Here is a 13,956-nt window from a genome sequence, read left to right on the forward strand (position 1 = left end):
CCTCGGGAGGAAATAAGGCCGGCATTTAACGGACATGAACTCGATGTCGGGGGAAGAGTGCTTCTCGACGATCGTGCTATCGCCGCACCAGTTCTCATGCACGTAAACACAGAGCCCCCCGCCCCTCCTCTTACCGGTGTCCCTCGTCCAATCCGCGCGATGTAGCGAGCGCCCGGCCAGCTGGATGCTAGCGTCGGGGACGTCTGCGTGCAGCCAGGATTCCGTGACGACGATCACACTGCTATCTCGTACATAGCGGTTTCCCAGGATTTGTAATCCCAGATCGTCGATTTTGTGGACCACGGATCTGGCGTTGGTGAGGTACAGACTCGGCAGTGGTTGCCTGTGGGGCTGCCGCCGCAGCCGTTGCAAGACACCGGACCGGCAGCCCCGCTTCTGCTTCCTCTCTCTGCGTCGCCTCCCGGTCCCGATGACCAGCCACGGTGAGCCGGGCAGCCTCGCCAGTTCGTTCGGAATTTTGCGATCATAGCAAAATTCCTCTGTGATGGTTATTTCGCATCGATATCCAATGTTCACGATGTCCTGGCGGGTATATCGATGTTGTGCCTCAGTTGATGCCAATAAGAGCAAGCAAACACTAATAAAAAGTAATAAGGAGCACTGTGAGGGGGAGCTGTTAGCCGCTGCGTCCATGCGCGCCGCCATCTTGGGAAAAAATAAAAAATAAAATAAAAAATATATATATTTATATATATATATAATATAAATATTGAACAAATTGAAGATAAAAAATTATTAAATCAAATGAATTCAATAAATATTTGGGAACATATTTAAATGAACAAATATTTTGACAAATACTCAAGATTGAAATAAAAAGTATTTACAATATTTGCAAATTTTTACATCTTAAAATAAATAAACATAGTAATCTCAATCTAAAGGATCTAAATCAGGAAGAGTAAAACGTTCCCTTAAAAATAGTGTCTGGGCATTTTTGTTCGTCATGACATGCAATGATTTTTTTTTTTTAATAACTTGAGGTCATTCATCTAACTTGATGTGGGGCCTCGCCTTGAGGTATTTACCTCAATGGATAAAATGTTTTGCAAGTGAAATTAAACTGTTCCCAATAAGTCCATGTCCTTCTCTCCACTAACTATACTTCAACTTTAATGAACGACATCCTCACATTGTTCTTTTTTTCTTCCTCTCCTAATTTTTGTTGTTCAACGATGCAGTTTTTGTTTTCAATATGTGCCAAAGTTCTGCCCTGTACTTGGCTGGCGACCAGTTCAGGGTGTAGTGCGCCTTTCGCCCGTAGTCAGGTGGGATAGGCTCCAGCACCCTCCCGCGACCCTGTACAGGATAAGCAGTGTGGTTAAAGACAAGACAAGACGTGCCAAAGTTGTTTGCGTATCGATATTTTCAAATGTATTTAAGAAAAAAAGTACCATGGCGCCATCTAACGACGAAGACGCAAATGCACAACTCCGAGTGGTGACGTTGCTTATTAAAAATAAAACAAACACAAAAAAAAACGTTTATAGAAGTATATAGAACTCAAGGGACAATATTATTGAACCAAACAATAATATTTGGAAACAATTTTTTTAATTATTACAAATACAATAAGAGCAGCATGTTAGAATGCAGAAGACCCTTCTATCGACTGTGTTTGAGTCTTCCCGGACGTCGTACTGTTGTAAAATGCGATTGGACAGTAAACAGCCAATCAGAATCAGCCCGAGTGTCCGACTCCTGATTGGTTAATAATTGTGGCACAGTTTGCATCGTAAGCGTAAAACTGCCTTGTACCGAAGAGGAGAGAGAAGCCGGAAGAGTTGCTCTTTTTGTGGAACCCACGCAGAGACAGTTCAACACCCGTTTTGGATCGGCTCATACTCAAGGACATTTTGGAAGGACTTTAATAAATGTGTCAGTTTATTTCTTTATAAAGACTCTTATTTAATGTGGGAAAATGTTGTTTTCTGTTTCTTTTAGAAAATGGTGCTGAAGATGCTTTTTTGATAACTTATTTGCTAATACTTAGGGCGAGGTTTTTATTCATAAATGTAAGTTTCGCAATCAGAAACAGACCTTTTGAGTGATGATGAGTTTTTTTGTTTTTATGTCAAGCATTATCAATGAAATTAATTACCTTTGCCTGGAACAACATTCGTTAACATTATGCTTTTCAGTTGTCTTTTTAATCGTAGTTAATGGAAAAGGTGTGAGAAGAAACGGTGCTGATGAAATCGGTACCTTACACAATCATCAATAAAATCACTTGTTCCTCTTGCTCAACTGGCCTTCATTACGCCGTGAAAAGGTGAAAAACTGAACTAGAAGTTGAACTATAAAAAGAACCAGAAAGAGAAACGCGAATAGTCTCGGTTTCTCTTTCTAGGTTGAGCTCTATCAAGTGTTTGGGGTTTGTTGCTAAGCAGAATCTCACTTCGGAAAAACTATCATTTTGTCAAATATACCAAATATTTTTTTTCATGCTATATTATATTTTTTATACTTTGGATTGCTTATATAATGAAATCGGGAAATATTAAAATGTAAAATTAGCAACGACATCCAGACTTAATGCAATTAATAAGAAATATAGAAACATTTTATAAATATTGAACTAATTGAGAGGAGTCGTGATCTTGAAATAAAAATGGAATTATAAAAAATACTAAAAAAAATAATTCAATAACCCGACCCTGGATGAGCGGCAGAAAATGGCTGGATGGATGGAATAATTTAAATTGCACACATATTCAAAAGAACAAATATGTTAAGAAATATTCGAGTGCGAAATAAAAAGGTTTAAATTGTTGATAATTTTACATATTAAAATAATTGAATAAATATTGTATCATTACATAAGCAAGCTTAAATATAAATTGAAATAAATAAAAAAAAAAGTTGTGTATTTTTAAATGGCCTAATCTAGATATGGGATCTAATTCTCTTTATGAAACTATGAAGGGACTGGAGCTCACAGAAGTGACCAGTCTTGGTGCTGAAGTTCCGATGTAACCAGATACTGCCCTGAGAGAAAATAGGCCTGAGCATTGTTTATGGTGGGGGCAATTCTCTCGCCAGGTCAGTGACCTTCCAGGGTATGAGAGTAATTTAAGGTGGTCACGAGTAGACTGGTCGTATCAACGGGGAGACGCATCTGCTCTCCCTCTGGGGGACTTTTGGAGGGAAATCCCGAAGACTAGCGGGATGGGAATGCATATGCAACAAGGGAAAATTAGATATTCATGTCCTATTTGGGCATTCCCTGTAAGAAGGGAATGTCTGAGAGGGGGCTACACATGCCGGAGCGCACACACGCACACGTTTTTGGGGAGACTTCCTTTGACATCAGCATGTGACGAGAATAAAATCTTTTTCGAACCAGTTCTTTTCCATCACCAATCCAGCCTTGCTCGGTCGGCTGCCTCTCCGGAAGGCAACACTTCAAAGACAAAATATACTACATATTGAAAGAAAAATAATACTCAAATATTGAAATAAGTATAGAATTGAATGAATAAACAACAAAGAAATAAATACCTCCTGGAAAATATCATTATTTATCAACATTTGTCAACATTTGTCAAAGCACAACATTTCGATCAGATTGAGTTCTTTCTTGCACATTCTTAAGCAATCGTAAGTTTTTTACTTTTAATTTTTAAGTTACTTCAGTGCATTTCACACCTGAGCCTTCAGTGAAGTCCTACTTTGTCCTACTTGAATGAATCCGCATCAAAATAACATCATTTATGACACCACGGCTGGACAAATAATATCCAGAAACACACTTACGCACCACTAAGTGAGTGTTGGACGATATATGTGCCGGAGCTTAGAGGACTGTATGTGTTTCACCTTAGGGGTGTTGCGGATGCCTTTACTACTTACTTGAATCTACCTAATTACTCAAACCGAATTAACTCAATCCAACTGTGGTGTAGAGAGAGCAAGAGGAAACCAGATTCAACACTTAACACAATTTATTACAACCAAATAATTGAATAATCTTCACTTTATATAACCAAATATAGCAACATAAATTTAGTTGGGCGCCCAAATTAATATTACTAAATGTTCTGGCCAACGTTGCCGCGGTTACTGATATTGAGGAGGAGAAACTGCTCCTCCGCTGGCGAGTGAGCGAGTGCACCTGCTTGTCGAATGGTCGGGAGGAGTCCAAATGGCGAGGGTGGGTGGCTGCCGCGATGACGGTGGATCCGGAAGACGCTGCCCAGTCCAGTTAATGCTCACAGTCCACCGCTGTTGACTGCGACACACCGCTAATGGCTTCGGGTGTCCTCTCTTCTCCGTCGTGTGAGCCAGCCTAGCTTGCCAACTCACGCTCGATGTCTCGACCGGCTGCCGTGCTGAGAACGCGCTTTCTCCTCTCGAAGCGTGTTCACAGTCTCCTGATTGCGGTCACACACTCGCCGTGGTCTCGCCGACCAACTCCTCACTTAAACTTTATCCGTGGCGTCTCACTCAACTTCTCCGTATTCGTAAAATGTCTCTCAAAGGTTTTAACTCGCCGCGCGCGCAGTAACATTCTGTGCACTGTACACTCTCGCGAGACATACGGAAACACAATCACAGTAAACTGCCGCAAAACAAACTAGTGCCTATTTAAACAGGTGAATTAAAGGCAGTAAACGAAATACAGGAAATTATATTAAACAAACATGCCCTCTTAATCCCTTACAAATCGCAGACCCTTCAGTACAATATAGCTTCTCTTGAAAGGTCCGACTTGAAAATGTCCTTGCAAGTTTATCTGCAATTAAATTCACACTTTTCCCTCCTTCGGCCATTGTGGTTTAAAAAAAGCAAGAATATATTTCAGATCTTCGAACGGTCGCCAGTTACGACTTTCGGGTGTGTTGATTCAGCATAGCGCTGCCCCCTCACAAGTGAGTATCCAATCACAAAACGCGTTCATCACCTTCAGCATAAGGCCAGCGAAAAGGCTCACTGTAACCAACTCGTGATCTGATTGGCTATCGCAACCGTCTAACAAATTTGAAAGCTCATTGACTTTGACAGAAGAGATGCTCGCACAATTGCATCTTAAGGCCTCGGAACGCATAATGCGCGCTCCTGCTATTGTGAAACCTGCCCGGCAACACAAGCGAGCGGAATTCCGATTGGATTCAAAACGCTCACCTAAAAATACAACGCTCAGCTATAATATGACATCAATGTGAAGATTATGATAATTTTTTTTTGTTTTTGATTATGTTCGGCCAACAGAGAAGGCCTTGAAGGCCCACCACTGAGTTACTTAATAGCCTAAATTAAACTTTACTTTCATGAATAGAGTTAAAGTTATGCTTTATTGTAGGATTTATGTAATTAATAGCCTTTGATGGACTTTAGTGTTCTTAATGTAAACGGGTAACGCTGAAAAAACAAAACAGACAGCAATTCAAGTTTAAACCCATATACGTGAAATGCGCTTTAGAAATAAAGTATATTTTTGCACACATTACGAGTTCCTCCAGATCGACGCTGACCTCAGTGATGAAGAGAGCCAATCAAAAATCGCAACCCAAAACACAAGCAAACAGGAAAAAGTGACAAACAAGAAAGCTGGCAAAGTGAAGAGTGTGAAACAGGTTTGTATTTCCATACGTTGTAACTTATGGACGGTAATAATTCTTCATTTCTACTTCTAACATAGCGCAACTGTGGGTCTGGTGAATGGATAATCTTGCGTTGAGCCGCCACTACAATGAGTTACGATTCTAATGCAGTGGGCCTCAACATAGTTTATGTCAGGTCAGGGATTTTTACAGGGGTCCCCGACTTATCAAGGGATGGATATACAGGAATGGGTCCCGGGTTAGACGAGATGGCGCCGAGGAGCAACATAAGGGGAGTCCACATCTGTTCTCGTCCTTGAGGGTTTTGGATGGCCATGTAAGGGCAAGTAGGATGAGAATGCATATGTAACAGGGGAGAACTGCATATTTATATCTTTTGTTTGCTTTCCCTATAAGAGGGGAAAGCTCGAGAGGGGGGGGACACACCCTTTCTTGGGGGAACTTCTGGCATCAGCCAATTTGACACCAATACAATCTTTTTCCAACCACCAGAGTGTCTCAGAAGTTTTTTTATATCACCACTCCAGCCTTGCTTGTCGACCTGTCCGGAGGGAAGCGGGGCCAGACCCGCACATCTACAACAATAATATACCGCAAAGGTTAAAAGTCGTTGTTTATTAAACAGTAGATGGCGATAAAACCCGTCTTCACTCATTCAAAACTGTGGAAAATATTGCCACCTGCGGGCGAGAAAACGCAATTGCAGTCTTTCAATTTGTCCATCTCCAACCACTTCCAGGAATCTCAAATAAATAGAAAAGCCGTTTTTCCATTTTTGCTCGTGTTATATTCTATTTTTGTAGTCGAAACAAAATTTTAAATTCAAGCTGTTTTGAGACGTTTCCTTCCTTGTTGCAGAAAACAAACAAGCTGTATTTCAATTTGGGAATTTATTTTTTAAAATGAAAATCAAATAACCAGTTGTTTTTCCTTTATTAATATCTGCTTCCAAATGTAATATAACTACTTTTCAACAAACACGTCCTTCACTAACTCATACATCATTTTTATGCCATTATGGGCGTGGTCTGGAATAGTTACTTCAACAGGCACTCGGTGTTACTCCTTTCGAGTTCAATCAAAGCTCAACTTCGTTCTTCGGTTTCAACAGACATTTAATGTTGTCGACAAGTCTTTTTACATGTTAAAGCAACAAGCGACAATGCAGTCAGAACTAAGAAAACAGCGATATAAACAGGGGTGCACATAATATTTTTCATGGGTTACTCACTGTGACGGTTCGGGTCGGGGAGGAGGGCGTGGCAGTTCTGATGGTTTACAGGTTCGCGATCCACCCAGCCAGGCCCTCCTCCGGAGAAAGTGGGCGTCGGCTCCGGCGCACCTGCAGCTCGTTGCCGGCAATCAGCGCCCTGCATAAAGACCAGCCACGCCAGGAGTCCGACGCCGGATTATCTCGTCACCTCACGTGGTACTGGCTCATGTCTCGTCCTGCTTCCCGATCGCCTGACTCTTCGTGCTCTCGTGCCTGCTTGACCCCTGCTTTCCCTGTTTCCCCGTCTAGCCGACCTGAACCCGTCTGGTCCCGCTCATCCCGCCAGCGCCTCCGAGATCCTGCCCGGCACGCATCCCGCCAGCGCTCTCCGCTCCGCCGTGCCTCCCGCTACCTCGCCAGCCCGACTTCGCCTTCCGGCGCGCCCCGCTCTGCCGCACTCTCGTCCGTGCCACCCGGCGCCCTCCGCTCCGACGCACGACCATCTGCCGTTCCCGGTGACTGCCACTCCGACACCTGCACGTCGGCGTCACTCGACGCTGTCCACGCCGACGCTCGCCTGGTGGTGGATTCTCCCCAGCTCGCTCCCCAACTCCCTTCCTCAATAAACCCTGTTTCCCCCTCACCTGTCGCCTTTGGGTCCTCCTTCCTTCCCACACGGTTCAGGGAACCGCGACAGAATAATCCGGCCAAGTTAATGGACCCCGCGACCTCGGACCCCCTGGGAGAAGCGCTCGCCCACCAGGGCAGCGTGCTCGAGCGACACGATCGGATGCTGCAGGAATTTCCGGGCTCCGTCCAGGCCATCCATCGCCAGCTTTCGCACCTCTCCAACCAGGTGGGTTCACTCGTTCCCCCCCCCAACCTCCTCGGGGACACGACCCCGGCTCCTCCGGCCGCCGCGTTGCCTTACGCGAGCGGTCGAGAGCCCCACGTTCCCACTCCCGAACCCTACTCCGGGGATTTGGGCTCGTGCAGCCAGTTCCTGCTCAGCACCTCCCTGGTCTTCGACCTTCAGCCCCACAGTTACTCGACCGAGCGCGCTAAGATCGCTTACACCATCAACTTGCTTCGCGGCCGCGCCGCCAAGTGGGCAACCGCTCTGTGGGAGGCGGCGTCGCCGGTGATGACCACGTACGCGGAGTTCAGCCAGGAGTTACGCCGTGTTTTCGACCACCCGGTGCAGGGGCGCGAGGCGTCTCGCCGACTCCTCTCCCTCCGACAAGGCACCCGCTCCGCGGCCGACTTCTCTGTTGATTTCCGCATCCTGGCCCACGAGAGCCGTTGGAAAGAGCCGGCTCTCCGCGAGGTTTTTCTGAACGGACTGACAGACGCCCTTAAGGACGAGCTGGCGGTCCGCGACGAGACAGAAACACTCGAGGAATTAATCGCCCTGGCCATCAAGGTGGACCACCGCTTGCGGGACCGGCAGGTCGATCGGTCCCGACGCCCCTCCAGAGTTGCCGTCCGGGCAGCGATTCCCCGACCCGAGGTTCGCTCGCCATCGCCCGCTCCGCCGTCCACCAGCGCGGAGGAACCTATGCAGGTGGGGAGGACTACTCTGGACCCTGAGGAACGCCAGCGCCGCCAGACCCACCAGCTCTGCCTGTACTGCGGCCTTCCCGGCCACTTCTTGGTCCAATGCCCCCACAAACCAAAAGAGAAGGCTCGTCGTTGAAGGAGAGCCCAACGCCGAGCCTGCTGGTTTCCGCTTCTGGCTCTTCTTCCCGCATGTCGATCTCCGCCCGGCTGCTAGGTCAACACCCACCCCTCTCGGTCACTGCGCTGATCGACTCGGGGGCAGACGGCAGCTTCCTGGACCTGACCCTAGCCCGCCAGCTCGGTGTCACCATGGAGCCCATTCCTTCCCCCCGACGAGTGGTCGCGCTGGACGGGCATCTCATCGCCGAGGTCTCCCAGCAGACCGCTCCCCTGACCCTCATCGTCTCGGGTAACCACCGGGAGTCCATCAGGCTGTTCCTCATCCATTCTCCCCAGGTTCCTCTGGTCTTAGGTTTCCCCTGGCTCCAGCTCCACAACCCCGCCATCGATTGGAGGAGGTGTGTACTGACCGGATGGAGTGAGTTTTGCCACTCCCACTGCCTGCGCTCAGCGGATCCGGCCCCCTCCTCTACCCCGCCTCCTCCCCATCCGCCTGACGTCTCCTCCGTTCCCCCGGAATACCACGACCTGGCGCAAGTCTTCAGTAAGGACCTTGCCCGTACCCTCCCTCCCCATCGTCCTTACGACTGCGCCATCGATCTCCTCCCGGGGGCCCCCCTGCCCAACACCCGCCTCTACAACATCTCCAGACCTGAGAAGGAATCCATGGAGACTTACATCCGCGAGTCGCTCGCGGCCGGTCTCATTCGCCCCTCGTCTTCTCCCCTGGGCGCGGGCTTCTTTTTTGTTAAGAAGAAGGACGCCTCGCTCCGCCCCTGCATCGATTTCAAGCCCTTGAACCAAATAACGGTAAAAAACAAGTCTTCACTTCCACTCATCGACCCGTCCTTCGAACCTCTGTGTGAGGCCCAGATCTTCTCCAAACTGGACTTACGAAATGCGTACCACTTGGTCCGCATCAGGGAGGGGGACGAGTGGAAGACGGCATTCAACACACCTTTGGGACACTTCGAGTACCTGGTCATGCCATTTGGACTTACCAACGCTCCCGCCGTCTTCCAGGCTCTCATGACAGACATCTTCCGGGACATGCTCAACCGGTTCGCATTTATATATCTCGACGACATCCTCATCTTCTCCCGCTCTCTCGCAGATCACCGCCGGCATGTCCGACTGGTCCTCCAGCGCCTTCTGGAAAACCGCCTCTATGTCAAGCCGGAGAAGTGCGAGTTCCACGTCCCTTCGGTTCCCTTCCTGGGCTATATCATCGCCCGGGGGCAACTTCGTCCCGACCCGGCCAAGATCCAGGCCGTGGCGGAGTGGCCCCAGCCCACCACCCGGAAGGAGCTCCAACGCTTTCTCGGTTTTGCCAACTTCTACCACCGTTTTATCCGGAATTACAGTAAGGTCGCCAGTCCACTCACTGCGCTTACGTCCACAGTCACCACCTTCCAGTTGACCCAGGCGGCCGCCCAGGCCTTCACCCACCTTAAGAAGGCCTTCACCAGCGCCCCAGTACTTCGGCACCCAGACCCTTCTCTCCAGTTCATCGTGGAGGTGGACGCCTCCGACACCGGGGCGGGGGCCGTTCTCTCCCAGCGGGATCCCGGTAACCAGGTAGTCCATCCATGCGCATTCTTTTCCAGACGTCTGTCTCCCGCAGAACGGAATTACGACGTGGGCAACCGGGAACTTCTCGCGGTGGTATGGGCTCTCCAGGAGTGGCGGCACTGGCTCGAGGGCACCTCGACTCCCTTCCTGGTCTGGACTGACCACAAGAACCTGGCATACCTGCAGTCCGCGAAAAGACTCAACCCCCGTCAGGCACGCTGGAATCTGTTCTTGAGCCGATTCAACTTTACCCTCTCCTTCCGCCCGGGCTCCAACAATGGTAAGGCGGACGCCCTCTCACGTCAGTTCTCGCCCCCTGCCAGCCCTGACGCTCCGGAGCCCATTCTTCCCTCGGCCTGCCTGCTGGGAGCGGCGACCTGGGACATCGAGCAGGTCGTCCGCGACGCCCAAGCGCATCAACCGGACCCACGACCAGTCCCGTCCGACCGCCTGTTCGTTCCCGACACCGCGCGGTCACAGGTATTGCAATGGGGGCACTCTTCCACACTCACCTGCCACCCGGGTGTGGCACGCACTCTCCGCTTCCTCCAGCAGCGCTTTTGGTGGCCCCGGATGGCGAAGGATACCCGGGAGTTTGTGCAAGCCTGCTCCGTCTGCGCCCGCGGGAAGGCCTCCCATGCGGTCCCGGCCGGCCTTCTCCGACCCCTGCCTATCCCGAGCCGTCCCTGGTCGCACGTCGCCCTAGACTTCGTCACCGGCCTCCCTCCGTCCAATGGGCACACAGTCATCCTCACCTTGGTAGACCGGTTCTCGAAGTGCGTTCATTACGTCCCCCTGCCCAAGCTTCCCACCGCGCTTGAGACAGCCAGACTCATCACTCAACACGTGTTCCGACTCCACGGCATCCCTGAGGACATCGTGTCTGACCGGGGCCCCCAGTTCGCGTCTCAGGTGTGGCAGGAATTCTGCAAGGCAGTCGGGGCCACCGCCAGTCTATCGTCGGGCTACCACCCCCAATCCAACGGCCAGACAGAACGGGCCAACCAGGACCTGGAAGCCGCCCTCCGTTGCGTGGTGGCCCGAAACCCGGACTCCTGGAGCGACGCGCTCCCCTGGGTCGAGTACGCCCACAACTCCCTCTCCACCTCGGCCACAGGTATGTCTCCCTTCATGGTGTGTTTTGGTTACCAACCACCCCTATTCAAAGACCAGGAGCATACCGTGGCCATCCCATCCGTTGAGGAGCACCTCTGCCGGATCCGGGGGGTGTGGGTCGAGGCGAGGGCCGCTCTCACCCGAACAGCCCAGAGGACCAAGCGACTGGCCGATCGCCACCGGTCCCCAGCCCCGGACTACGTGCCTGGCCAGATGGTGTGACTCTCCTCACGCGACCTTCCCCTCCAAGTCGAGTCTCGTAAGCTGGCCCCTCGCTTTATCGGTCCTTTTCCCGTCGAGAAAGTTATTAACCCGTGCTCTGTTCGACTCAAGCTTCCCGACTCCCTAAAAATTCACCCTACGTTCCATGTCTCCCTCCTCAAACCGGTATCCTCCAGCCCTCTGAGCCCTCCGGCTTTACCCCCCCCCCACCCCCCCTGATAATAGACGACCACCCGGCTTACACGGTGGCGAAGGTCCTGGACGTGCGGCGCCGGGGCCGGGGCTACCAGTACCTGGTGGACTGGGAGGGCTACGGTCCGGAGGAGCGCTCCTGGATCTCGCGTAAACTCTTCTTGACCGACGCCCCCATCAGGGAGTTCTACGCACTCCACCCGGACAAGCCGGGTAGGACGCCAGGAGGCGTCCGTTAGGGGGGGGGGTACTGTGACGGTTCGGGTCGGGGAGGAGGGCGTGGCAGTTCTGATGGTTTACAGGTTCGCGATCCACCCAGCCAGGCCCTCCTCCGGAGAAAGTGGGCGTCGGCTCCGGCGCACCTGCAGCTCGTTGCCGGCAATCAGCGCCCTGCATAAAGACCAGCCACGCCAGGAGTCCGACGCCGGATTATCTCGTCACCTCACGTGGTACTGGCTCATGTCTCGTCCTGCTTCCCGATCGCCTGACTCTTCGTGCTCTCGTGCCTGCTTGACCCCTGCTCTCCCTGTTTCCCCGTCTAGCCGACCCGAACCCGTCTGGTCCCGCTCAGCCCGCCAGCGCCTCCGAGATCCTGCCCGGCACGCATCCCGCCAGCGCTCTCCGCTCCGCCGTGCCTCCCGCTACCTCGCCAGCCCGACTTCGCCTCCCGGCGCGCCCCGCTCTGCCGCACTCTCGTCCGTGCCACCCGGCGCCCTCCGCTCCGACGCACAACCATCTGCCGTTCCCGGTGACTGCCACTCCGACACCTGCACGTCGGCGTCACTCGACGCTGTCCACGCCGACGCTCGCCTGGTGGTGGATTCTCCCCAGCTCGCTCCCCAACTCCCTTCCTCAATAAACCCTGTTTCCCCCTCACCTGTCGCCTTTGGGTCCTCCTTCCTTCCCACACGGTTCAGGGAACCGCGACACTCACATGAGTACCAGGAGATAGTGTGGGGTACTCACGTCTTTTTTTTTCTTCCTCAATGTCCTCCTGACGTTATAAAACTTACTACACAAAAGAGATCCCATTTTCTTTGCACAATTTCTTCAGTGTTTCAATGTTTTTTTTGCACCACCTTTCTGTAAATAAAACTGCAACAGCTTTAAATGTGACACAGTAGGGCACACCGTGATCACCTGACTTGGCACAGTTCTCCAGTGTCTGCGGTGCACAAAATGTGCACCAGGGAGCCTCCAACTGCAGCAAGTTGCTTAAGTTTCGGCACAATGCCGTTGTACGCTCCAACGTTAACGTGCACACAGCGACCAGTTTAGCGGCCCAGTTATTCAAGCCTGCGTCCTCGAAAAGTCTCACTAGTCCGTCACTTATGGCTTGTGCGGTTCGATCAGCACCCAGTTCAATTAGTCCAACGAAGTCTGAGGTAAGTTCGCCGTCACTGGACACCGACACGACGTAAACGATCTCCTGCTCAGTTTTTGTGATGTCCTCGGATCCATCAAAAAGCAGACCCAGGTCTTTGAGCAAAACGCACCTCTTTTATCAGCTATATGTGGATGTGAGCGGCAAATCTTGCACCACATTTCAGTACGCTCATCATTAGCTTCAAGCCACGGCACATCTTGGAGCCACTTTTTTGAAAATGCTCTCTAGTTTGGCTCAGGCTCGCTTGGCTGTTTCTTTTTTGGTGGTGAAAGACCCAAAAATTTGCTTCAAGTCTGTTGTTTTTTTTTGGCATTTTTCACCTCGTTCGTTGTGCTTCTGATGAAATAGTGGATTGATGGCAGTGTGTACAGGTACGCAAAGGCGCGTCTTGACGCACTTGACGTTCCGCATCCCTGATTTCTGTTGCGCATGCGTACCTGCGTACCAGTTATGTGCACCCCTGGATATAAACGGATAGAGCACACAAATAAGGATGGCTCACAAAACAATAAAGAAACTTAAAGTAAATAGCACCTCATTGGCCACATTCACTCAAAAGGAATAAAGGTTTACAAATCTTCACACAAACGTGACTTGTCGTCTTGCCTTCTCTTCAGAGAACATTGCCTCTTCTGGCCATTGTGTGCATCTATGCCCATGTCCCTAAACAACAGTTTATACATGTGGAAGAAAAAACACTTACTACGATTTTAAACCAAAACACCTGAAAATTATACCTTACTTAACATTTTAAACACAAAATAATGTCTTCATTCAGTGTACTTTTGAACCACATTAAACTATGAAATAAAGGAATGAAATAAATTAGATTGGCCTTTGACGGCAGCTACACTGTGTTTGTATTTAGTTCCCTGGTTGCTTTCATTTCTGGTTGGTCGCTTGTCGCTTGTCGTTGTCGCTCTCCGACGTTCTCGTCCCTGTTTTCTGACCTGTCTTGTAGTCAAGCTTAGTTTTGTCAAGTCGTCTTT

This window comes from Idiotropiscis lumnitzeri, chromosome 2 (genome assembly GCF_059441095.1).
Source record: "Idiotropiscis lumnitzeri isolate Australia: NSW breed Sydney's pygmy pipehorse chromosome 2, RoL_Ilum_1.0, whole genome shotgun sequence".
NCBI lineage: Eukaryota > Metazoa > Chordata > Actinopteri > Syngnathiformes > Syngnathidae > Idiotropiscis > Idiotropiscis lumnitzeri.